Below are 27,353 nucleotides of genomic sequence, written 5' to 3'. Positions count from 1 at the left end.
ACAAGAAAGAGATGTTTGATGAATTTGAAGAAAAGCAAAAGGAACAGAAGCCAAAGAACATGCCCAAGAAAAGAAAGAAAGAAAAGAAAGAAACAGACAAGAAAAGAAAAGAAAAAAAAAAAAAAAAGAAAAGAAAAAAGAAAAGAAAGAGGAAGGAAGAAGGAAGGAAGGAAGGAAGGAAGGAAGGAAAGAAAGAAAGAAAAGAGAGAGAGAGGGAGAGAGAGGGAGGAAGAAAGAAAGAGAAAGAAAGAAAGCACCCACATTCATAGCTGTTGATACTTTTTCTAGTAGTGTTCACCTGCTTTGGCTTTTATCTATATTTTTCTTTATTCCCCTTAATATTAACTTTTCCTCCCTAATATACATTGCATCCTTTTTCAATAAAATGTTTGGATCAAATTGTTTCAAGTATGTCTCTGGGAGACCAATTTATCACTTGATTTTAGTGTCTTTTTATATTCGTAGAGATCTATTCACATTTACTGTCAAGATTAAACTGTCATTTTGTATGTTGTGTTACGTGAAGTTTGGTATCTCTCTGTGCCTTTCTATTTGTGTTCTTTCGTAATATGGGAAACATGCCAGTGAGTTTCTTAGCAGCGTAAATTTAGGACAGTCTCTGGCTCTCTGAAAGGGGTCAGGCCACATGTTTTCTCAAGTGTAGGACGGCCCCTGATACATTCTACCCAACGGAGTTGCGGGAGGCTGAGTTCTGTATCTCTCTCTCTATCTGACCTCAGTCAGTCTCTCAAGCAACATATGGAGTGTGGATAGGTCGGATCTCACTAATGTCATTACCTCATTCTTCTCCTTGTGGAATGAGTGACATTTCCTTACCCTATTGTGGGCATGTCACTCCCACATAAGACAAGCCCTGCCATGGTAATAGAAGGAAGGTCAAGGGAATGCTGGCCAAGCCAGTCATTTAGTGGAGCTGAGCTTTCTTTTCTCCAGCAGAGCCTCCTCTTCTGCTATTGTCCCCCAGAAAAGACAATTGTTGATGATTTTTATGGCTGCTAAAAAGTATCTCATCATAGATGTCATACAAAAGTCAAATGTCTTATAAGGATTAAATCATATCTGATATATTTCCATGTTTTTTACCTCCAGAATAACCTGTTTTACTTGGGGCCTCATCACCACAATGCAATAACCCATATGGATTGTATTAAACAACCAGGCTGCATCAAGAGTGCAGACTGAGTTTCAATGCACGTGCAATATATTTCCAATTTGCTGCTTTGCTACCTTCGTAAACATCTATTAGAGTTAAGATTGTTTCCTTAAAAACTAAGGAACTTGATCTAAAACTGAGTTAAATTCAATCTAAGCTTTTAAATGATAGAAATAAATCATTGAAAAAGAAGAAAATGCTTATATATGGTAAGCAAATACTATTATCTTTCCCTTTTTTATTCTAAACATACATATTTTTTTCCTCCTTTGTGAGATAGAGATGTACATATATGCGTGTGTACATGGGATTACATGTAGGCATACTTATGTACCTAATCTATTCTGAGACCTTAGTGAGTGGGCAACTTTACAAGTTCCTGGGAACCCAAAAAGCTATCCTCAGGTTACATAGAGTAGCAGAAAACCAAACACACAAAGACAACCCCGCCAACATACCAAGCATAGTATGAGTAGTCAGGACAGGATAGACTATGATATTGTAACCAACAAGCTCCCGTTTCAGTGACTCAGTGAAACCAAGACATATCTATTGCTCCCTTCATGTGCACGCAGCACTCACCCAGTTAACACATTGGCCTCCGATCGTTCCCAAAGCAGACGAAACAAGAGCTAAAGCATTCTGTGGGATGTTGTCCCAGAGCAGTCTAGGAAGTGGCTTCCACCCATTCTTCCCATTCCATTTGTCAGGACTTTGGTATATCTCAAGCCTAACTGCAAAGGGAGGATGGAGAGTCGTGTGCTGGAATCAGAACCGCTGTGGTGGACAGAGCCATTAGCATCTTTCAGGACACAGGTGGTGGCCTAGGCCATGGTAGAAGTAAGGGTAGGCCTCTCTACAAGGTGGGCCATTGCAGAATGGGGAGGATGGCTGAGCCGAATGCTAACATTATTACGGATGTTCAAAAATCAAATACACAAGAAAAGACGAATTTCCATAATATATGACATAGTATACACACACACACACACACACACACACACACACACACACATTCTCCTGAAGCTCTGAAAAAGATGGAAGCTTCCCTCTGAGGTCAGCAAGTTGTGTTCCAATCACCAAGATCTAACAGATACAGGAGTAAGTAGTTGAGCTAAACTGAAACAATCGTATTCTTTCTTCTTCTGATGAGACATGCATGGAGGCACACCAAGGGCAAAGACATCAGAGCTATATTTTCTTTCTAATACACTCTTATGTAATTTTTTGTCATTATTACCTAGGGCTATTTAATGATTTGGGTTTTTATTTAAGAAACAAATGAATACAGGGCTGGCGTGGGTAGCTAAGCTAGTTGAGCATCTGACTCTTGATTTCGGCTCAGGTCATGATCTCAGGGTCGTGATACTGAGCCTCGTGTTGGGCTCTGCACTGGGATGTGGAGCCTGCTTAAGATTCTCTCTCTCCCTCTCCTCCTGCTCCTTTACCCCTTGCTCCTGCATGCTCTTTTTCTTTCTCTAAAACAACAACCATAACAACAACAAAACAAGTGAATCCATTAACACTTGATGAAACTGGATTTTTAAAAAACATTTTACATGTGACAACCAAATATATAATTTGAACCTAAAACTATAGTCACAATCCCTTGATGTTGGTCATTCTCAGGAAAATAAATTCAGTCTTGATAAAGTAAGATAATGAGATGGTAAAATGTCCAAGATTTAAAATGTAAAAAACTATACAGACAGTAAAAAGAGAAGTGGTCGCCAGGGATTAGGGGACGGCAGGAAGGGATGAACAGATGGTTTACAGGGGTTTTGGGCATAGAAATTATGCTAGTGTATGTTACTATAATGGTACATATATGACATATGTTTGGTAAAACCCATAAAACTGAACAACTAAAAAAGTGAACCCTTATATAAACTAGGGAGTTTAGTTAACAAAGATGTATTAACATTTGTTCATTGATTATAACAAACAGACCACACTAATATGTCAGCAACAGAGGACACTGACTGGAGAAGGAAAGCAGAGGATATACGAACTCCGTACTTTCTGCTCAAGTTTTCAGTAAACCTAAAACTGCTAAGAAATCAAGTCTATTAATAATTTTTAAAACAATTCCATCCATAGAACACAGAAAGTGAAATGTTTCTAATGGTAGAAAATTTAAGTCGTGCCTTAATCAGTAAGTTGCTGAGGGAATTAATGGCACAGTATGTTGCAGTATGTAATATACAATTTTGCCCTGAACAATCAGAAACTTCAAAAAAGTAGTTTTCCGAAGCATGAACACAAAGCGGGTGTTATACATGGTTTGCAGAAGAAAACCTACCTGAAGTGCTCCTAAGATGATTTAGAAGGGCTTCCTGTCCTCACTTGCTGCCTAGATTCCTCCTCATGCTTCAATTCTTTTGTGTAAAGAAGGCATCGTCCATAACCCAGTCTTGATCTGCAAAGAGCACATGAATTGCAAATAACTTAGACTTAATAAATTTATTAGAGGGCTTTGTTCTATGGCAGGGGAAAAATCAAGCCACTGTGACCTCAATTTGAGGGCCACACAAAGCATGGGCGGCACAATCCCCAACTCTGCTCTCGTGGCGAATCCCTGCATTTGATAGGGAGTGCTCACAATAGTCTGTATGGAGATGCGTTTACTTCCCACCCCCCATCCCAAGCCTGAGAACATTGCGGAGCTGGCGGAGCGGTCTCTAAGGCTGGTGTGCCAGCCCCGAGCATCCTAATTCCACCCTCGGCGGCTGATAACTGAGCAGCCTGGGCTCCAGCTCCCATGCTTTCCAAGAGGCACCAAAATGCTCCTTCAAGCCCATTAACTTTGAATGTGGTCCCCACCAACAAGGCTGCCCATTGTTAACCACAGCTGAATTCCGTGAAATGCTGGTTTTGAATGTTTTGAGTAAAAATTCTTCCCAAGCTGTGAAAAGTTGGCAAGAGTCTGATTAATGGGACTGGAACTGAAACAATGCACCGTGTGGCTAAGTAATCGGGGAAGCTTGGAAAATGAAGAAGAACTTGAAATACAAGACGTTAGCCAAGGCCAATGACGCCAACCAAACCAAACAAAATAATGTTATCATCTGGGAAAAGAAATACACAGATTGGTTGCAAAGTGCTCTGGGCTGATTTAAAGATCAAACAGCCGTGTCCTCATAGAAGAACCAAAAAATAAACAAAAAACAAAAAATAAAACAAAACAAATGAAACAAACAAAACAAAACCCCAAAAAACTAAACAAAACAAAAACTCCAAAAAATAGTCATCATTCTGAGAATGTGAGCAGTTGGATTACTGGTTCATCATAATTAGGAACAGGATTCTTGGTTCTACCTGAGTGAAGCCTGCAGCAGCTGTGTGTACACCTCCTCCAAAAGGCATATTTCCTAAAGGGATTTAGGGGATTTGCCTTAGCCTTTTCAGAGTGGCCCCAATCTGTTCTGTCCTTTGTGTTATATCTCTGAGACTCCTGGAATCTTTTCCAATCATTTATCGTCAAAGCTCTCCAAAACCTATTCTCAACTGAACTCTCTACCTCTGATGTCATTGGGAAAAAGGAAGCCACCAGCCTAGGACTCATGTGCCTATTTTAAGAATCTAATGTAATAGATACAGAAAATTTTCTGTATCCAGACTCTATTCTACATCCAAGAAATATTTCTTGATTCTAGAAAATAGGTACCAGGACAAGGTGGCTCTCAAAACTTCTCCCCATCACATGCCCTCTCTGCGTCTCTGAGTCACTTTTAGCATCCCCAAGCCCCAGGAGTCAACAGTAGTTCCTGCCTTATGGGCTTGTTCTGACAACTGAACTCTCTACCATACGTGAGATGCTTAACACAGAGATACGTGACACTGTGCATTCCTCCATAAGCTCTCTATAGAAGTCAACTCTAATGAGCACTGCTGATATTAACACTGTCATATAAGAAAGTAAGAGGAGTGCAGCAGTCATTTCCTCATTTGTGTCTTTCACCCATTAATACCCCATACCCATACACATTAAAAACCATGGATATCCCCGGAAATATTCTCTCACTTTCTCCACCTGATACAATATACCCATAAAGTCATGATAACTAAATACCACACATAGCATAGTCACTACTTACTGGATGTCTGTTGTGAATCATGGGTTACACATTTAAAAAAATCATTCCTGAAAAATGAAAATATAAATGCAATGTAACTCATCCATCCAGTAAATATTTATTGAGCCCTCCACATATTATCTTGGTGATCTGCTAGTGATCAAAACCAATTAATTTGTTCTTAGTGAGAACTGATTTTAGTGTGAAGAGAGAAAAATGTCTATGGTATGTCAAGGGGTTGATAATTTATATGAAGAACAGATCAGGGGAAGAGCTAGAGGCTGCTGGGAGTGTCAAGGCATAACGACCTTGTGTGGTCAGGGAGAAAACGTGGAAGGAGGAGGGGCATGGGGTCAGGTATAAATCAGCACTCGCTTTTTCTCTATATGTTTTCAGAATGCTTGACTTGACGCATGCAGCATTATGCTCTGATCAAAACTAATAGAGGGACAAAAGAAAATTAGATTTCTCCACTGTCATAAAATACATAATAAAATGTGTTTAAATAATATGGGCAGCCCGTGTGGCTTAGCGGTTTAGCACCGCCTTCAGTCCAGGACATGATCCTGGAGACCCGGGATGGAGTCCCATGTTGGGCTCCCTGCATGGAGCCTGCTTCTCCCTCTGCCTGTGTCCCTGCCTCTTTCTCCTCTCTTTCTCTCTCTCTCTCTGTCTCTCATGAATAAATAAATAAAATCTTTTAAAAAATAATATTAGTTGTAAGGACTGCCCCTGTATTAGTCTGCTCCACAGGTCACATATTTTGGACTCTCCTTGGCTCCATGGAACAATGAGCATGTCTCTAAGACTTGATTTTGTATCCCTGAGGTCTGTCCCATGGTGGATATAGTGAAGGGTTAATAATGGAAAATAGAGCAGGTGTGTATTCTTTCTCCTTGAGCCCATCAAAGAAAGTTGATGCCATCTCCCCAACATGCTGAACCCTCACTCCTCTCATTCCCACTGTTTGGGACCAGTCAGTAGGAGGCTGTTGCCCAAATGAGAGATGGTAGCTTTGGAACCAGAGCATAACACCAGAGGCAGTCTTGCTTAGGCAGTAGAGCAGATGTATGATACAAATATTTAGGAAAAATAAGGCTAAGTGGAGGCTCAGTTTTTCTCATCCTCCTCTTTCATCCTTTTACTTTTCTTTCACCATAAAAGAGAAGACACAAACTCCATGCCAAATTAGAAAGACCCTTGGAAGGATACAGAGCATGAGGTGCCCATTCTGTTCACAAGAAAGGCTGCTGCCTCCTGCCTCCCTCAGACCAAGGCAAGGGGAACAGATGACAGAGTCCTGAAGTGAACTCAGGAATCCTATGACAGAGGGAACACATGCTCACATCTTGGGGGCCAAGGGCAAGGATTTGTAGGTCGCTCAGATCTGTCTGGTATGGCCCAGAAGCACAGGAGAAGAAATGGCATATGGCAGCAAAGAAAAGGTGTCCCATGGACCCTGAGAGACAGGGTAAGAAGAACAGCTAAAATTCCAATTTCCCCATATGATGTGGATTTCAGCTGAGACAGAGCTGGGATGAATAGTGAGACATTGCCCGTGTCAGGTGGGACAGAATGTCCTATTGCATTTCAGCAAGGGGCCAACCAACAGCTGGGAATTGAGGGCAGCAGAGGGGCAAGCCAATGACTGGAAGTGATGCCATGCTCCAGTGCAATGATTATAAATAGCCTAGGATTTCAGATGTCATCTCATTGAAGAGGAGAAAGCAAGCTGTAAATGATTTAATTGACCCGAAGTGAACGGGTTTACCTAGAATTTTGCTATAGCCTAATTGCCTGCCACCTGGCAAAATGAGGACTCAAATTTAGCCTATGCAGAGTTATTAAAAAAAAAAAAAACAGAAAAATATTTTTAATACAGCTAAGTATTTGATTTAAAGTACCTGACCCACTCACTCTTTTAAGGACTTGGTACTATCACTGATACCAGTGGTAATAATGTATCAGTATTAAAAAGCACAGCGAAACTAGAGAAATATTTGAGGCCTGGTTTTGGTTAAAAATAACAAACTAGGAGTGCACTGAGCAGGCAAAGCACTTACTTAATTTGCAAAAGCATTCACAAATTACCAAACAGGGCTTCCAGGAAGGGAAAGTCATTTGTAACAAGCTACGTGCTCTTGCCCTCAGGTTGACTTTACCTGGCATCATTTTCCATAACTTGCAATTCTGTTTACTTGGAAAGGAGCCGGGGAACAACTACTAAGGGATGTGGAGGGGGTTCCTGTAAAAGAGCCTTTAGAAAGCTTCTCCTCCTACTCTCTCATGATGTATATTTGTTCTTTAACCACACAATGTCAAGGGTTTCTTTGACCGGAGTTGACTTTTTTCTCTTTCAATTTCTTTTTCAATCTGTTTTTTCCCCCCCTTCTTTCCCTATATAGAACCAGAAAGACTTAGTCTAGTGTAGCTTTCTTGCCTCTATATCAGGGCTTAGCAAACAGCTTATGGACCGATTCAGCCCCTTGCCTACTTTTGTAAATAAAGTTTTATTAGAACATAGCCTTGCTCATTTATTTGCATATTGTCTATGCCTGCTTTCACACTACAACAGCACACCTCAGTGACTGCACCAGTGACCATGGAATGTTCGCAAAGCTGGAAATATTTATTCAGTGGCCTTTTACAGAAAAAGTTTACCAACTTCTACTCTATACTGCAGTATGGACTGATCTATATTGAAGGACATTCTATAAAATACCTGAGCAGTACCCCCTTGAAACTGACGAGGACATCTAAAATAGGGGAAGTCTGAAAAACTGTCCCCGACTAGAGGACTAGAAGGAGCCATGGCATCTAAAGGCAAGGTGTTACCAGTGAGAATGTCTAAAATTAACAAGACAGGAAACAGCAAATGTTGGAGAGGATGTGGAGAAAGAGGAACCTTCTTACACTGTTGGTGGGAATGTGAACTGATACAGCCACTCTGGAAAACCGTGTGGAGGTTCCTCAAGAAGTTAAAATAGAGCTACCCTACGACCCAGCAATTGCACTACTGGATATTTACCCCAAAGATACTGATGTAGTGAAACATCAGAACACGTGCATCTCAATGTTCACAGCATCAATGCCCACAATAGCCAAACTGTGGAAGGAGCCACGGTGTCCTTTGACAGATGAATGGATAAAGAAATGGGTACATATACACAATAGAATATGACTCAGCCATCAGAAAAGACAAACACCCATTTGCTTCGATGTGGATGGAACTGGAGGGTATTATGCTGAGTGAAGTAAGTCCATCGGAGAAGGACAATCATCATATGGTTTCACTCATGTGTGGAATAGAAGAAATAGTGAAAAGGATTATAAGGGAAAGGAGGGGAACCAAGTGGGAAAAATTAGAGAGGGAGACAAACCATGAGAGATTCCTAACTCTGGGAAACAAGCAAAGGGTTGCAGAAGGGGAGTGGGGATGAGGAGATGTGGTAACTGGGTGATGGGCACTAAGGAGGGCACCTGATGGGATAAACACTGGGTGTTATACCATATGTTGGCAAACTGAACTTAAATAAAAAATAAAGATAGGGTGTTATCCTACAACAGAAAAAGACATTCAATAAAAAGTAAGGAAATCTAGAAAAAGTTTGGAGTTTAGTTAATAATATAACAATATTGATTTATCAATGATGGCCAAGGTACTGTGTTAATGTATATCAAGAACAGTCATGAAATGAACTCTAAATTAATTCCGTAACATCTCATACAAATGCAAGGACATCTTAAAAGTTAAGGAGAAAAACAGGGTCGCAGCAAATTTTTGGGTCCTTGTTTTATTTATTTATGCACTTTCAAAAAAATCCATCCTTTAACAGTATCTCTAATGAGGGAAGATCTTTTTTTCTTTAAAAATACTTTTCAAAGTCCTAGGTGACTTGAGTATATTGCACAAGGATTGGTTTCTACAACTCTAAGAGGAGGAGAATGTACTAAATAATATATTAGTTCCTTGCCAACTGTTTCCATGGAGTTGAGCAGACGTTCACACTAAAAGATTCATCTTGGAGCGCCTGCGTGGTGCAATCGGTTAAATATCCAACTCTTGGTTTCAGCTCAGGTCATGATCTTAAGGTCATGAGATCGAGCCTGTGTGTTGGACTCTGCTCAGTGTGGAATCTACTTGAGATTCTCTCTCTCCCTCCCTTCTCCCCTTGCTAGTGTTTTCTCTCCAAAAAATTAATATATGAATCTTAAAAAAAAAAAAAAGTTTCACCTTGCTTTGTCCTCATAAGACTTGAAGTCTTCCATGATTACTGCATGCTGAATTAGATTTCCTGAAAGTCAACTCATCCTAAGCCACAGCACCGGTCTCTGAGGCGAAAGTCATTATGTGCACACATTCGGTGTACACCCTGAAATCTGGGACTCCTTGCATAGTTCTGAGAAATGCCTAGTGTGAGTGAAGGAATTTAGAGTGAAGATCTTGTGAGGGGAAGAAAGGATTGCTCTTCTGTAACAACATTAAGTCAATGGTACAAAAATCCAAAGAAGGCCTTACACAGAGAATCAATTCTACTAACAGTGGTATTGGGTGATGTGGAGGCCAAGAAAAAGTCCAGTCTCTAAACTGCCTAACTGCACCAACTATAATTAGAAACACACTGTTCAATACAGTAGCCACTCGCCACATGTAGCTGTTTAGCATTTAGAAGGGGGGCACTCACAAACTGAGAGGGCTGGGAATATGAAATACATTCAGACCTCAAAGACTAAATATGCAAAAAGGTGAAATATAAAGTACCTCCTCATATATTTTATGATGATTGCATGCAGAACTTCAAATATTTCACAAGCACTGTGTCAAATAAAATATAGTGTTAAATTCATTTTACTAGTATCTCTTTACCTTTCTGAGGCGGTTACTAGAAATTTTACAATTACAGAGCCACCTCAGATTTTGGCTTCTGTTGAAATTCTAGTAGTCAAAGATGATTTAGAAAAAAACAGAGAAAAATTTTATTATGTACTGTTTCAAGCACTATTTCATGTTCCCCCCAAAAAGCTTCTGAGTGTAATGTAGGAGGTTCCTCAGGAAATGAAGCATTCCTGTGTAAGTGTCAGGGTGATGCAGATAATCTTTGCATGATATTCTAAAAATTCAACAGTTTAATGTGGAAAAATACAAACAGTAAAACCAATGTTCACTTAAAAGGAAGACAGTAATCTCTGGAATTCCTTTTTTCCAGGAATGTCCATCTTTACACCTTGCTGGACAAAATTCATGCCCATTCTTCTCCAAGGGAGTGCTACTGCTCACCCTGACATGAATATCAGCCTTGCATCGCACACTACTGGACTTCCCTGACCAGTGACCAGTGACCAGGGTATATACCCTAAGGCTTCCCCAAAAGCAGGGCCATAGGTCCCTGAAGCTAAGAGCCTGCAGTGTTTTAAGCTCTGATCCTGACAGCAACCTGCTAGTGTGTTCACAGGCCAAAGAATGAGACTCAGTGTGGCCGCTCTAACAGCCTGTAACCCCACACAAAAGTGCTGGGTGGCTGCGTGGGTGCTTTGCTGCACCTTCACTCACTGGGTGTCTGCACTGTGTGACGCATGCCCCTCGGGCCGCCCCAGGAGATCTGCAGCCTTCCTGAGCTCCAGTGCCTGAGCTTCACAACTCACATGTATACAGCAGATAAAGACAGAACAAGCATCTGGTCACAAATATGCGTGGTCTTCACGTGAAGGATAGCAGAGTCACGATCAATGTGAGCTACTTTATAAATGTATTATTATTTTTTTTAAAGTATTTTTTTCAATTTTTATTTATTTATGATAGTCACAGAGAGAGAGAGAGAGAGAGAGACAGAGACACAGGCCGAGGGAGAAGCAGGCTCCATGCACCAGGAGCCCGATGTGGGATTCGATCCCGGGTCTCCAGGATCGCGCCCTGGGCCAAAGGCAGGCGCCAAACCGCTGCGCCACCCAGGGATCCCTAAATTTATTATTATTGTTATTATTTACTTAAAGGCAAGCTTTGACTTTCTGTCTTTTCAGTGAAATTCGTGATGTTGAGCTTTCAACTTCTTACAGTAAGACTTATAAGTTGAGGGAGTTGGCCATTTTACTAAATATAAAGAAGGTAGTTATTCTTGGCTTCAGTATTTATTTACTCCAGCAAATAATGAGAAAATGCTGCTCTGATGAAACAGTTGGCCCTTGCAGAAGTTATGACTTGTCTGTCTTCTATATGTTTTTACAATATGTTTTCACTTACATAATGGTTCAAATTATCTGCTAAGTGCCAAGGTCACACAAAGTTCATATTTTGAAAATACCTGTAAAAAAGAGTGCGGTGAAATGACTTTTTTCCTTGAGGCGGGGGGGATGGGGAATTGTGTGCAGAGAGGGGCTCTTACTGCATCATTTTATCCAGTGAACTACAGCATTAGCTTCAAGTGACTGACCTCAAGCTATGCCGCAGCATCTTAATTGCTAGGAGAGATGAATACCTTGATAAAAGATGGGTGAAAAGATTAGTTCTAAAGATAGCAAAGAATCCAGAGCATAATAAACCCAATCCTGAGCATGGCACCAACATCATTTCACCATAGTCTGTAGATAAGGGGCATATTTCACTGTTGGTATCATGTGTGCCTACAACCAGCCATATTTCCCATTCTTGCCATTTGACTCTGTAGCACGAAGGCACTTCCTATTGCAGAAAGTAGCTGCACATACCAGACTTTCATAATTACTCAGTGGGTCAAATGATCAACCACCTGGTTCCAACAGTTCTGAAATCCCAATACTCTTTTTTTATTGCTAATTTGATTAAGCACTGTCTTCATCTGAAACTCCATTTCAAATGCATTTTTTTAAATTAAATTTTGTTTCTTAATTGCCCTTCTCACAGCCCCTGAGCTGTCTGGAGGATCTGGAGATGCCATCCATTTAAGAAACCACTATTCTCACATGGGAAAAGTCTACGGAACTACTTTTTGCAGACTGCAAACGTGAATTAATATGCAAAAGACCATTATTCCGAGAGTACAAATGCCACTGAAAATGCCATTCACATCCTTGCTTTCCATCTTTATTTATTTAGAAGTCACTTCTCAGAGGAGAATCAGGATAGGAAACCTCCTCTGGCCGAATCCTAGTTTTATTATCACGGGGACCACTCACAGGAAGAAGTGGCATTAGTCTTTTCTCCTCCACCTTCTGTAACACACAGTCTTGGGAAGATAGTTAACAATTCTGTATTGTACACTTCAAAGTTGTTAAGAGAGTTGATGTCACATATTTTTAGCATAATCCAGACAGGAAATTAAGGGACAGTATGGTGTTTGCTAATGCTACAGTGGTTATCCCACGGCAACATATATGAGTATCCCATCAATGCTGTTGTACATCTCAAAATTACACAATGCCGTATGTCAATTATATGATAATAACATTGGGGACAAATATTATGAAATTCTCCCCACCCCCAGACCTTGACTTGCTTAATCTTTTGCCTGCATCGGTTTTTTTGGATCTCCCCTCTCTTTAGCTCCTACAAAGACTCAATTCTCCAACTCTGAGCAGTGCCTCCTTGCCCTGAATTGCGTGGTCCTCAGGACACCCTTGATTTGGCAAGTAGGACACACAACCTGTACTGCCTTTTTTTTTTCTAATGTGAATACTGCATCTCTGTTCCCACATGCATTGTCCTTAAGGCCATAAAATGTATTTTATTAGTATTTTATCATGTCTGCCCAGGAATATGGAAAGGGAGATGACCAATTCAGCTCAATGGGAAAATATTATGGACTGTGTATTGGAAATGGATTTTTATAGGCTGGCCACAAGACTATGCCTTTCAACTCCTTTAAAAGACTCATGGATGACCACCTGGACTCTGTCTTCTAGAATCTCACAGGAATTTCTATGGCCTTTTCTTGTAGCCTTTTCTTGTAGCTCCCCATCCATTGCTTTAAATGACACTGGTTATGATTCTTCAGTTATTTATTATGTGTCCCCTATTTATTCACCTGTGGCACTACTGAGTCACTCCTTCAACACATATTGTAATATAGACAGCTGACAGGTCAACTCTAATATTTTATGACTTACAAATCATACACTGATGTCTAAAGAAGCAACTTCAGTTAGCCCACTGTCTGTTCCTAAATTTCTCACCGCAGGAGAAAGATGTTCCCTCCTCCCTGGATATTCATCTCCAAAAAATACACTCGGAATTTTCAGGGAACATGAGGTAAGCATTAAAACTTTTTTCTCAAGATAATGAAACATAAACATAACAATCATGGTTTGAGCAAGATTTGAAAATACATCTAGTGATATTTTACCTTTAAGTTCAATTTTCCCCCTAAGTAGCTTTAAGATTAAATCTAGAACAAATAACTCTGTAAGCACATGAGTAGACCTTTTTACTTGATTTTAAGAGTTTGGAGTAAACCAATTTCGGTCTCCAATGATTAGAGCAAGGGCACTGAAATTCATTCCTGCTCTTTTTGTGTTTCTAGAAAATGATCCATTTATAACATGTGCTGATATAATCCTATATCTAGGTAGAACAATTATGTTGTTATCCAGGGTTGCTTAAGGAAACACTGAGGTTGTTTTAATACACATGTTAATAACAGTATTAGTTAAGAATGGTGGAGGTATTGCATTTCCTTATGAACTAGAAACATGTCTCTAAGATTTCAGGCAAAGATAGGTACCAGGCTCCTTAAAGAAATAAAAATTCTTAATTCCAAGTTATTGTGGACATTTTTGTAGAATCTAATAATGCATTTTAATAAAGTAGAAATACTACAGGTTTTATACTAATAAATGATTCAAAAATCAGTGAAAATATCCTAAATGATGGCACCTCATATATGCTAAAAATTATCCTTTCCAAAATGTGCCCTAAGTAAATATTCTGTTTTAAGTATCATGTTGATGAGTGTTTCTCCACTAGTTCCCCAAAGATGGCAGCATGTTCATTACATGTCTGACGCCACCCTTTAACTTTCATTTTTATGCAGGCTGCCCACGATTCATATACCAAATGACATTGCTTCTAGATCTATGCATTCTAATAAGAGACTTAGCAGAATATATCACAAAAGCAATTATACTACATTTTATGTGGAAAAACAGTATTTTTTGACTAGGGATGAAAAATAAGGAATCAGGAAGATGTGTCACTCAGGAAAACCAATTGTTATATCTCTGTCCACTCATCCTTGACTTCTCTGCTATCCTCCTCCTCCTCCATTCCTTCTCTGTGTTCAGTTCTATCTCCCCTTGTTATGCTTGGCCTGGGACTTCAGGGGAAGTAAACCCCTGTCCAGCCTTGAGCATGAGTCGGATTCTAATAAGGACCAGTGCGGTCCAAGGCTTTCATCTGGAAAGGGCAACAGTGGCCAGATACTTCAGAGTATGCCAGATTTGTAAAACAGTGTACGACCAGCAAGGAAGTTGGCTCTCCTGCCTTTGAAAGCAATGGGTTCAGGAATACCATGCCACCACTCAGGCGAATGAGAGTAAGGGATTTCCTGAGGTATTCTAAGAAAAGTGTCTTTGCTCTTTCAGCACAAGTAAAGGACCAGACAGCCTTCTTCCTTTCCGACTGTGAGAGCAGAAGTCCTGAAATGCTCGGTCTTGCTCTACCACGGAAGCAAAGAATGACTTATTTTCAGAGCTTCATCAACAAAGTCAATGCTTTAAGACATTTCCCAAAGAAAAAGTATCTAAGAACTACAAAACGCTAAGACTAAATGAATGGAAATTTAAAGATACATTCTAATGAGTGTTCCTTTCAGCCTTAATAGGCTGCTCTGAGAAGGAGCTGCCTCCAACCAACTGAAGCCCTGGAATTAACATAGAATTGAATTCATAATTTGTACCCTCCACTGGTCTTTCATCAGCTCACTTTCCCAAGTGTGGATCCTGCAGACCAGAATTTCAGATCCCAGAGGGTTGAACTGAATTAGAAATGGGGTGGGTTGTTCTTTGCTTTCTATGCTTGGAGAGTTCTCTGGCATTGAAATATTAACATTTGTACTGACATATTAATAAACTTTGTTAAGGATTTTCATTGTTGTGTCATCTAGGAGATCTTAATTTTATATTTTCCCCTTGGAAATGTAGTGGATGAAATAAATACCTGGTTTTCCTATCATGTGCTAATCTAATTCATAAGTATCTTTTTAAAAAAATTTTATTTATTTATGATAGTCACAGAGAGAGAGAGAGAGAGAGGCAGAGACATAGGCAGAGGGAGAAGCAGGCTCCATGCACCGGGAGCCCGACGTGGGATTCGATCCCGGGTCTCCAGGATCGTGCCCTGGGCCAAAGGCAGGCGCTAAACCGCTGCGCCACCCAGGGTTCCCTAATTCATAAGTATCTTATACTGTAATTAGACACTTGGATTTTCATCTACAGAGAGCTTCTCCCTCCCTCCTTTATCCTTCCTTCCTCCTTCCTCCTTCCTCCTTCTTTCCCCATTTCCTTCCTTCCTTCCTTGGTGATCTTGGTGAGAACAGGAATCATTGCTTTCTTCTAGGATAGCACTGAAGCAATTTCTTCTAATTTAAACACGGTTATTTTGTTCAACTCTGTTCTGTCTAGATGCTGGGTGAGATGAAGGCACCTGGAGACCTAATGACAGAGTAGGACTGGAGTCAAAAGTGTATCTCCTGATCTGTTAGCGACCACACTAGCTTTAAAGAAGTGGAACCCCACCTCAAAGATCATTATAACAGACCAGACCATTTCCACGGGCACAATTTTGAAAGTCTTCACTCGGCTGGTTCGAATCCCTTGGTTTGATCAGGTTTCCCGAAGTTTAAAAGCCCCTCCCTGTTACTTTGTTCTTGCCTATGGTCTTTCAATGCACGTTTTTCCTCTCAGAGTGATGACCTTTCTGTGTGCATGCATTTTCTTACCTGGACTATTCTGTCCAGCACCTAAATCAATTATAGCAGCACGAATCTCTGAGCATGAAATGACTTTCGGGAGCTACATTTCTCTCAGTCACCAGAAGAAATCCACCCTCAAAAATGAGCTGCCGTCAAGCAAAGTGTTTTAAAAGGTTGAGGGTATTTGATAAACACTACACGAAAACGTTCAATTAAAATTGGTCAAGTGACTGTAACAGATAGAAAAATAGAAACTGTGGATTGCTAAATTAGATTAGGCCATAGACTGCTGGTCCATTACACCCCGTAGGGTGTCCTTGACAGTGTTCTAAACATCAAGATCCACAATACAACAGACATTTCCTGAAAATGGACTTGACACAGTATCAGAAGGGGACACAAGAAACTTCCTGACCTAAAGGGCCAGAATCTGTCTCATATTATTTAACTTGCTTTACATGTTTTTTTTTTTTTTTCACTCTATATCTTTATATAGCTAGGTTGTCTGATACTGTAGATAGTAGCTACACAGGGCAATTACATTCATATTTAAACACATTAAAATTAAAAGACTATGTTTATCTTTTTTTTTCTTGATGAGTTATTTAATTTAATTTAATTTAATAAATATGAGTTAGTTAATTATTTTAGAAAGAGAGAGAAAGTGTAGGGAGGAGCAGAAGGAGAAAGAAATTTTAGCAGACTTCTCGCTGAAGTTGGAACATGGGGCTTGTCTCGACCCTGAGATCTTAACTCAAGCTGAAACCAAGAGTCTGACACTTAACCAACTGAGCCACCTGGGGATCTGACTATGCTTATCTTGATGAGCACAGACAAAAGTATGTAATTTTGAATCATTATACTATGCACTTGAAATTATTCTAACGCTGTATAGTTACTGCACTTCAATAAAAAATAAAAACAGTACGATTCATAAAAAATGTAGATTAAAAAAATGAAGTTTCTCTATCACCTTAGCCACATATTAGTAGCCACATGTGGCTAGTGGTTACCATATTGGATGGCACAGATAGGAAATATCTCAAGTATCACAGAAAGTTCTAGTGAACACACTGCTATACAGGATGTAATTATATCTGAGGTTCACTCTCAAGGCTTGGGTTTCTGTTCTCTGGGGTGAGCATTCTGCTACGTTAGTAACAATCTCTGCACTGAGTGTACAAACCCCCATATCTCTGTCAGAACCATGTGACATTCTTCTTCAGCTCCAAATCATTCAGCTCTTCCTCTGACCCACTCAATACCCACACTCCCCTCTCATGAATATACCAGGCCCTTGAGGATTTCCAAGGCCCATGCCTCGGGCATTTATTAGTCTTCCATCCTCATCCTACACCAGCTTGGGGTTCAAGCCAGATGGAGACTCTCTGCTCACTTCTTTCCTACTTTTGAGCAATAGAAACTTTGCCTCCTACACCATTGCTCTCAGCTTTCCACACTTCATAGAGTATTTACCTGCTTCTGGGGAATCAGATAGACTTTTCCCCTAAGTGGGAATTCCTGAATCACTAAATACGTCCATTTTAGAACTTGCATCCCAGTGATTAGTAGATATGCCTTCCAGGTCCAGTTTCCTTAGAGCATCTTGATGTCTGTGGGTCTTGTACTTTAGCATCTCTCTATGCCTGATGCATATTAGGTAATTGATGCATTTGGAATTAGATTTAATTTCTACACCATGATAGCTCTTTGGAAACTTGTTTTGGCCTGCACGAGTAAGCACAAGTGATACCACAGAAGTGCTGCATTGTATTGATCCAAAATATTAACTTTATGTTCTCTTACAATTTCCACAGGACATTAGTACAGAAGAAGGATTTTAAAAAGGTGCTTACTATTATAATTATAATATTATAATTCTATAATTGGATGGCATTCTATCTTGATACAGTGGATAGTCTAGTGTGTATACTGTCTTCTTTTTAACATCTCCCAATAAAGCCTTGCTTGCTGGAATCAAGACTGCTTTGGTGTAAGGCTGACAACACCCTTTCTTCTCTATGTGTGTTCCTCTCTTGCTATCTGTCTATGCATACACACACACACACACACACAACAGGCACACACATGCACACATTTTTCTTTCTCTGTTGTCTGTGTACCTTGTCTCTCCAGCCGTTGCACTCTCATTCTCTCGCTCTCGCTCTCACGCTCACACCACTGTGTTTGTTTTATATTGTTCTGACTCCCCTCCACAAATCCTCTAATTCTCATTGCATTTGTCTGCTCCAGCTGCCTGCTGGGTTTGATCCTCTCCCTTCATTCTCTGCTCTGATTCTCGTCTCTGTGCTCTCTCCCCTGTGAATGTGGCGGGGCCTCAGCCCATGGCCCCACACAGCCCAGGCGAAGCTCCTGTTCAGGGAGGGTCATCCTTCCTGAGATGTGCACCCAGGCTGCCCCTTTGCTGGGAAGAGCCAGCCCTTCTCAGCTGTTGCAGAGGTTACAGCTGACAAGGGGGGAAGAGCGAAGGTACACCCAAGCATGAACTCAGCCACACCACTGCAGGATAAAATTCTGGGAGGTTCCAGAAAGGTAAACGATAAACCCCATGGGACAGGGGAAGCAGAGGCAGAGGAAGTGCGGCTCTTCCACATAGCACTTTAAAACCTCAGGGTTATTGCAGTTGTTCAGACTTTCTGGGTGCACATATTTAAATAAAGTGTACTCAGCTCTAAAATACTAGATAGTGATGAAAATAATTGATCTACATGTGATCTACAGAGCTCTGCACCTCTGATTTTCAAAACAGTGCACCACAGAAGTCATAGTGACTCAAAACAGTGATGCCCATTGATAAAAAGCATCCCTCCTACGGTGCCAATGAGTTTTTCTTTCACTTCAACCTGAGACAGTCTTGTGAAGGAACACATGAATTCATTTATCCCAACACTTATTCCTGGGCTGTACACTGCCTCTGCCCTGCCACGACAGACACAGACCCTGAGAACAGACAGGAGCATGGTCTGCTTTCAGCAATGTCACTATCGCCCCTGTGGAGTTACACAAACGGAGAGAAGAGAGCCGTTGTACAGGCCTTTACTTTTGATTCATCATGTAGTAAAGAAACGTAGGGCACCATCCATAGAACTTGTCTGGTTACTGCTCTGCGGGAAGCCCCCAAATACATTTATAATGACATGGGGGAATGACACACTTTCCTTCCTCGGTGCATGTCCCCATTGTGCCTGGGTAGCTGGAATTCCTAAAGAAGAAACTAATTGACATAGCTGCCTTCAAGAGCCCAGGTGGGGACAATAGCTTGTAGCACATACACACGAGTTTGTATCCTACAAGAACGTGTTTTGAAAACAAATTGTATGTGGCAGATCGCTTATTAAGGCTATTTTGCGGGGGGAGAGAAAAGGAGATGCAACCAGAAAATGTGGTAAGTCAAGTAGGGATTGCTCTATAAACGAGTCTTGACCTAGTCACATGCCCAGTCACCTTGCAGGTGAGGGCGGCAGAGGTATAACAGACATGACACGCAACAACCACAAGGGTAAGTGGTGACGAAGTCTTCAAGAACTGATGATCTGCGGGCATTTCTGCATTCGCACAAAGTCCATATTTGGGAATGAGTTTTCCACTGTTGGACAGATAATTATTTCAGTTCAAGATTCAATGGGATGCCCTTCCTGAGATTAAACCCTTCAGATTTTATTTTCTTCAGGTGCCATCACTGCACTGGTTGTATAGAATGTCTTTGTTTTGTTTGCCTACATAAATATGAGAAAACAAACAGATCTGCTTTACTCAAAGTCCACCAATTTAAACAATCTCATTCAAAAACACACTCAAAAAACATGCAGAATAATGTCCAACTACCTATCCAGACACCATGGTGTAGCCAAGTTGACAATGTAAAATGAACCATCCCTCGCTCTTATTTCTGTTTTGAGATTCAGAACAGTCACACAATGTCTACTCAATATTTATCTCCACCAACTTTCAAAGATACTTCAAGTTCACTCAAGAGAGAATTCAGAATTGTTCTCTTTAGACCACACTCCTTCTACTAGCCAATCCGTGTCCATCAGTTACGCAAACTGGAGGCCTGAGATACGTTCCTGAGGATTCCCCTCACCAATCTCTTCCCATGAGCAAATGACCAGGTATTGCTCCGTCTTGTTAACTTCAAATCCGCGACACCTGCAGCAGCATCAAGTCAGCTCTGTCTTCACTGAACAGCACCCTCATGCAGGCCACTGTCCCCTGTGGGCTGGATCTAACTGCTCTGTCCTCTTATTGTCTCTTGTTCTTAGGGAATGGCTACAACTCTCAGTACTTCCTAGAAAGCCCTGCAGGATCCTTCCTCCTCTCTGTTCTGTGCACATTCATCATGGGCTGTGATGTTCTCCCCCTTGGAACATCCAGACGCCCCTCCCAGCCTATCACCACCAGCTACAGAAACCTCAAGTTCCCAACCACCCTAGCACCTCGCCCGGCAGCAATGACCCCCCCAGGCAACTCTACCACCTTGTCCCAGGCCTGATGAACACATATCAATCCATCGGGGACACCTTCTCTGAACCCCAAGCCAGATGGGCCTTCCAACAGAATGTGTCACATTCTCAATGACATATTTTCTGTGATTACTGCTTCATTATCTGACTATCCACAAGCCTGCAGATTGCTTAAGGAGAGGTGTTTTGTTGAGGTGAAACTTTACTTTCATTGAAACAGTAAGTACACCAAAAATGTTTGCTTAATGAGTGATTTTTCATTGTTCTCGGTTTTTATCTCATTCATAATTTTTTTCCATGGGGCGCTGTAACCAAGAATAACACCTTTCCATTCTCTCAGTGATGTCTGATTCCTCCTATGTCACCATTCCCACAAACAGAATTGAACATGGATTTGAGAGAAGTGGGCATCTGCTGTGTTTTCACGATTATGAACAGGAAAAAAAATGTTTCTGTTCAAATGAAAGCAGGCCTTCCATTAACACCTATGGTGGTCCCTTCCTCAGTAATTCCTGAGTGAGAATCATGAATTCTCCCTTACTGACACACATCAGTGTGTCCAACTCCCTTACTGACACACATCAGTGTGATGATAGCAACAAGCACTTTGTTCAACACCACCTGAACATATAAATAACAATCAGAATATGTGAGAACTGCCATTTAAAAATTCAGTCAAGTAGGGTGCCCCTGGCTGGTGCAGTTAGTAGAGCACGCAACTCTCCGTCTCAGGGTCCTGAAATCTAGCCCCATGCTGGCTAGATAGATTACTGAAAAATAAAATCTGAAAGAGTCAGTCAAGGATTCATTGTTATACACTTAGGCATAACTTGGAGATTTTCCACACTTTGTTTTAAATAGCAATGACAAAAATAAAATAATAAAATAAAATTGTTCATGAAGCCATATTGACTTCTAGATGAGTCAATCCCTTCATCAGATTCACCTTTACAACTATGGCAGTAACTGGTTACCAAAAGGAGAAAATATCAAGTGAGGAATGTGTCCATGGTATCCTCAGAGCATTGGGCTGTCTTCTGCCCTGGCTTTATCTTTTTATCTTTACAGGGCTTTTCTACAACTTCCGTAGCATTTCTGCTATAGAATAAGCGAATGATACAATCACAAGAATTCACTTCCATCATACTTGGCAGAGGGGACCATATTCGCAAGGCTGTCTGGTTCTATTAATTCTAGAGTTTTTATAACACATCTGCCATCACATACATATACACAAGGCAAAGGTAAGAGGAATTAGAAACCAAAATACAATAATTACATCTAATAATCAGTATATCTGCAGTGTGGAAATTCTGTACAGCCAAGAGTTCTTTAAAAACCATACCCAAGCACATGCATACATGCACTGCACAAATTCGTTAGATCTGAATGGGATATAATAAAGCTCCAGTGTGACCAACACAGTTAGACAATTCCTTGCCATTTAAATTTTTAGGGGTTTAATCCTCCTCAGCCACTTTTAGGTAAAAAATGACATGGGTAATGTGTTTTACACACGACATACCAATCTGAAAAAAAGAACTGTGCATATTTTAATTTTAATAAAACTTTCCATTTATGCTCCTGCTTAAGTTAACACTGAATATTTCTGTTCCAGAATTACAGGAACCTTTCAAGTATTATTGAAGGGTTAACCATTACAGGGGAAAACCATGACACCCAGTGGCCAAAGACTTTCAATGCTGCATAAATTTCTCTGTGTCCTCTGTTCTTTGTATCTGCCATAAATTTTTCTATCTACCTGTCAATATATCTGCTTACTTGTTGAATAAAATACATAAAGTTGAAATAGGTAATGTGTTTATGATTTCATATTTTCAGCATATTTGCATGAAAACTATTAAACTGAAAAATGACAGATGTCAATGTTGTACAGTTTGTGTGCCGATACAGGGTACCTATGTCAACGTTACTCCGAACATATCTCTTAAATACCTATTTACAAAGAACCTGCTCATCTCCACTCATGATTAGAACTCATTCTGTTCTGGCCTACTTTTTTTTCCCCCTGAAAAACTCCTCAGAGAAAGATGAAATGAATTATTCACTGGGTAAACCAATAATGGAGGTAGCTCTTATTTATATATTAAGCAGAGTACTGCATAATAAAAAGAGAACTTTTATGATGAGTAATTTATTCATACTTTTATTGCTCCTCTTTCCCTGGCCAATTTTACTTACTACTATTTTTCTTCCTTGATTGATCTCATTCCTTTTATAAACCTAGGAAGGTATACAGTAGTGGTTAAGAAAAAGTTCTAATCAGATTCCAATCTTTTCATGTAATTGAAAAGTTTCCTAAGGTCCTCAAACTTCACTGTCCTTAGTTGAAATAGGGGATTATTTTTTTTTAATTTAAAAATACTGTAAAAATAGTAGACTTATGAGCAATAAAAAATGTACAGAATCGTTGAATCACTGTATTATACACTTGAAACTAACAGAATGCTGTAGTTAACTATACTTGAATTAAAATTAAAAACTTTAAAAATATGGTATAAATAATTCCTATGTCTCTATGGTTACTATTAATTTGTATCCAGTGGATAGATTCTCCACCTGTTGAATAAAATCAGGGGAACTCTGGAAGAATCATTTCCCTAGTGTACCATTCATTCATTTCTTGTGTTTCCATTTCAGTACTGTTCTCCAGGAGATATAGCTGATGTGGGGGCTCACTGGGTTCCTTGAGAATGGATATTCAAACATGTTTATTGTCTGCATTCTTTAACTTACTTGGGCATGTTAATACTGAAAGTGAACAAAAGTTCCCAAAAAGAGATCAGGTGGTGTTCTGGGCCTGAAAAATTGTCTTTTATGACCTAGTCAACTTTGGTTTCAGAATTGTTCTCTGAGATTCTTTATGGCCCAAGAAGCCAACAAACAAATACATTCAGAGAAAAAATAATTTTCTTCTATTTTTTAAATTTGAGGTCCATCTCTTTTCTTTGTTTTCTCCTTTGAAAACGGAGTAGGCTTTATAGCCCTCTGTCCCATTTACCTCGGCTTCCTTCCTGTACTGTTTTATTGCCAAAGTACAAGACAAGATGTTTGTGGTACTAAAGATGGAGGTGCTCCAAGTTTTCCAACTGACTGAACTCTGTCTCTCCATGGATGACATGCAGTACAGACAGGGTGGCAATATAAAGCACAAGTGTTAATGAACCCTCCACGACGCCCACAGAAATTAGACCACATGGATGTCAGCAGCTGGCCTTTCTGAAAGAAGACTTCAACTACTTCCATTTTGACTTCAAATTTCCTCATTGGGGATCCCTGGGTGGCTCAGGGGTTTAGCGCCTGCCTTCGGCTCAGAGCGTGATCCTGGAGTCCGGGGATGGAGTTCCACCTCGGGCTCCCTACATGGAGCCTGCTTCTTCTTCTGCCTGTGTCTCTGCCTCTCTCTCTCTCTGTGCCTCATAATAAATAAATAAATAAATAAATAAATAAATAAATAAATAAAATATTTTTAAAATCTCCTCATTAATTAAATTCTTTCCATCTTATCTCTTAAATAAGGCAAAAGATCCTGAGAGCAAAGCACTCCCTGATGGGAACCCCCTCAAACCGTAAGGACTGCCTTGAGCTAGCAAGACCCCATGATTGACCACAAAGACAATGATACACCTGATCTTTACTGCCCACCTGCTCATACCCACCGAGTACCATATTTTCCTTATATGAACCTCAAAATAATTTGGAGACAGTCTTTGAGATGTTAGTCTGCCTGCCGTCTTCCTGGTGTTGGCCTCACTGAAATGAGTTTGTTTCTAGTTTGAACACCACCGTCTCTCTGCCTTTGCATTCTGTCAGCAGCAAGTGGCTGAACCTGGTCTGTTTGGGACCTCCAGAGCCACGTGCTCCTACACCCCTGCGCCTTGGCTGCATTCCTACGTTCCATGTGGAAGGGGTGATGTACACGGAGCAAATCCTGAGAAGTCATCTATCTGTACCACCATGCTGACTACTCCTTCTCAACCCCAAGCTGTTTCAGGGACTTTTGAAGCACACCTGGAGTTCAGAAATGTTCAGTATCTGCTAAGAAATGGAAATAACTCCCCCCCCACTTTTAATTTCTGTTTATGGTGCAGTATTTAAATAAAATCAGGTAGCGGGTTAGCCTTCTGATATATCAGCTGCCTTTTCACATACCATGCACCTTCAATATTCATTTGGGAAAAACGAGCCTCAGATACTTGGAGAGAGGTGAAGTAGGAGAATAGTAATTAAAGAGCCAAAGACAGATCAACCAAGAATGGACTCCATATCCCATCACATCTTCATCAGTAACTTAAGCACAGCTGCTCTGTGGCTGTGATGTTGTGATTTATGGTAAGAAATATATATTTGATTTCTGTCCGTGGTTCCTGGCACACAGCTCCCAAAATTCTTGTAATTTCCTCTGTAAAAGCAACGAGGCATTTTTGTTTTGTTTTATAACTTAATTTTATTTCCAGCGCCTGAAATAGCTCCAGAGCCACTAAGGTGAAATGGGTGCTTTTGTTATTCAAAACAAGCCCCTTTCAACCACACCAGAGGTTAAATGAATGAGGTGACTTTCGAAAGCCCCTGAGGATGGGGGCTGGTTGCCAGGGGAACCAACCTTGAGATGAGAGGGTTGGAAGTTTCAGGCCCACCTCTGACTCCGGGGAAGGGAGAGAGGCTGCAAACTGACTCTGTCACTCATGGCCAATGATTCGATCAATCTTGCCTACATCAACCTCCATAAAAATCCCAAATTATGGGGCATGAGGATCTTCTGGGTTGATGAAAATTGTTGGTGCTGGCGTGGCGTGGAAGCTGCCAGCCCCTACCCACAGACCTTGATCTACTTATCTCTCGCACCTGACTGTTCCTGAGTTATATCCTGTTAGAATCAACCAGTGATCCAGTAAGTGAAATGTTTTCCTGAGTTTTGTGAGCTGCTCCATCAGATTAATCAAAACTGAAGACGAGGAATCTGATTTATAGACAAATGGTCAGCAACACGGGTGACAGCCTGGATGTTAAATTTGCCTCAGCCCTGGTGGCTTAGCGGTTTGGCGCCGCCTTCGGCCCAGGGTGTGATCCCGAGTCCCACATCGGGTTCCCTGCATGGAGCCTGCCTCTCCCTCTGTCTGTGTCTCTCTGCCTCTCTTTCTCTCTCTGTGTCTCACGAATAAATAAATAAAAACCTTAAAAAAAAAAAAAAGAAAAGAGTTAAAAAAAAATTAGCCTCTGAAGGGTAGGGGAAGGTAGTCTTGTGGGACTGAGCCCTTACCCCATGGGATCTGACCCTATCTGCAGGTGGACTGTGTAAAACAGAGTAAACTGTAGCATACTCAACTGGTGTCACAGAATTGCTCGGTATGGGGGGAACCCACACACATTTGGAGTACAAAGTATCCTGTAAGTAATAAAAATACAGAAAAATAGAAAGAAGAACATTTTTCCTTTACATTGAAAAAAAACATTTTTATAATGTCTATTTCATAATCTATACAATAATATTTATATCCATTAATTCATTTTTTGATATTTTTATTTCCATCATAATAAATATTTATATTTTTCCATAATCAAGTGTATCAGTTCCTTTGTAGTAGATTTTAAAAAAAAAGTTTGTGAGGATGACATTTGTTTCAGTTTATAAAATGACTTGTTATTATTGAATACTAGAGAAATCGTCCTTCCTTGCGTTGATTATAAGGAAATTTGGTTATATTTCAATCTCAGCCTTTCCTCTCCCTTGGTGACGGGAGACTTTCCAGGCCATACTATCGTTGGTTTTCGAACAACAGCATTGGCTGGTATGTCCATGACTGTTTAGGTTGGGTGCTTAGCAGATTGATGTCTGTGTTCCGCAGACATCTCTGCCACACTGTCTCTGTCCATAGTGTAAGGCTGTTAAAATAACTGCAGAGATTTCTCGGTGTCTGTGTGACATTTTTCTTAGCCACTGGCTTTTAGCTTTCTCACAATCTCTTTCTTGCTTTTACACAAATAGATCCATTTCTGCCAGTATGTAAAGTGGTCTCATATCCCATTCAATGCTTAGCACACGCCTGTCTAATGCACATTTCTGCCATGAATAATCTGTTCACACGGTACTTTACTAGGCTTGAGGAGTTTTAAAGTTGAACCTAGCTTTGGAGGATGCAGACAGTGACTGTGTATAGATGATGAGATGCTACATTTTTTCCTTTAAATTATATGCCCAATGTGGGGCTCAAACTCACGACCTCGAGATCAAGAGTCAGAGTCACATGCTCTGCTGACTGAGCCAGCCAGATATACTGAGATGCTACCTTAAAAACTTTATCCATATGTAGTAACAATATTTAATGTACCTAGTAAACAGAACATATTTTTTTGGGTTAAACTCCTTTTAAAATGAAAGCTATACACTCTCTTAATAAATAATAATTAATAATACACACAAGCACTCACATGTACATACCTACATGTGTGTACATGCACACACATACACACTTAAAGTGTACCTAGGCATGGTCCACCCAGAGATGCATCACCTGATACATCTTACTTTGACTAAATTATATTTAAAAGGAAACTTATGCCCTTAATTGTACATATTGCATACAATTGTATTCTATATAATACTGTTATGCATGGATCTTATTTATTATTTAGACTTTAAGTAAATGGATTTGTGTATATACGTACACAACTTGCTCCTATACATATAAGTGTATAAACACATAAGTAACAGGACAAT

The 27,353-nt window shown here is 40.3% G+C and overlaps 1 long non-coding RNA gene across 2 annotated transcripts in view; it reads right to left on the bottom strand.

Moving 5' to 3' along the window:
* The window catches only part of LOC111094756, a 222,287-nt gene that overhangs the window by 15,731 nt on the left and 179,203 nt on the right, over window positions 1–27,353 (bottom strand). For both annotated transcript variants that reach the window (XR_005386096.1, XR_005386095.1), the window contains one exon: window positions 3,477–3,593. This is a non-coding gene — a long non-coding RNA (uncharacterized LOC111094756). The remainder of the gene's footprint in view (window positions 1–3,476; window positions 3,594–27,353) is intronic.

Source organism: Canis lupus, chromosome X (assembly GCF_011100685.1).
Source record: "Canis lupus familiaris isolate Mischka breed German Shepherd chromosome X, alternate assembly UU_Cfam_GSD_1.0, whole genome shotgun sequence".
NCBI lineage: Eukaryota > Metazoa > Chordata > Mammalia > Carnivora > Canidae > Canis > Canis lupus.
The sequence above is the reverse complement of the archived record's forward strand: the minus strand, read 5'-3'. Positions and strand labels throughout refer to the sequence as shown.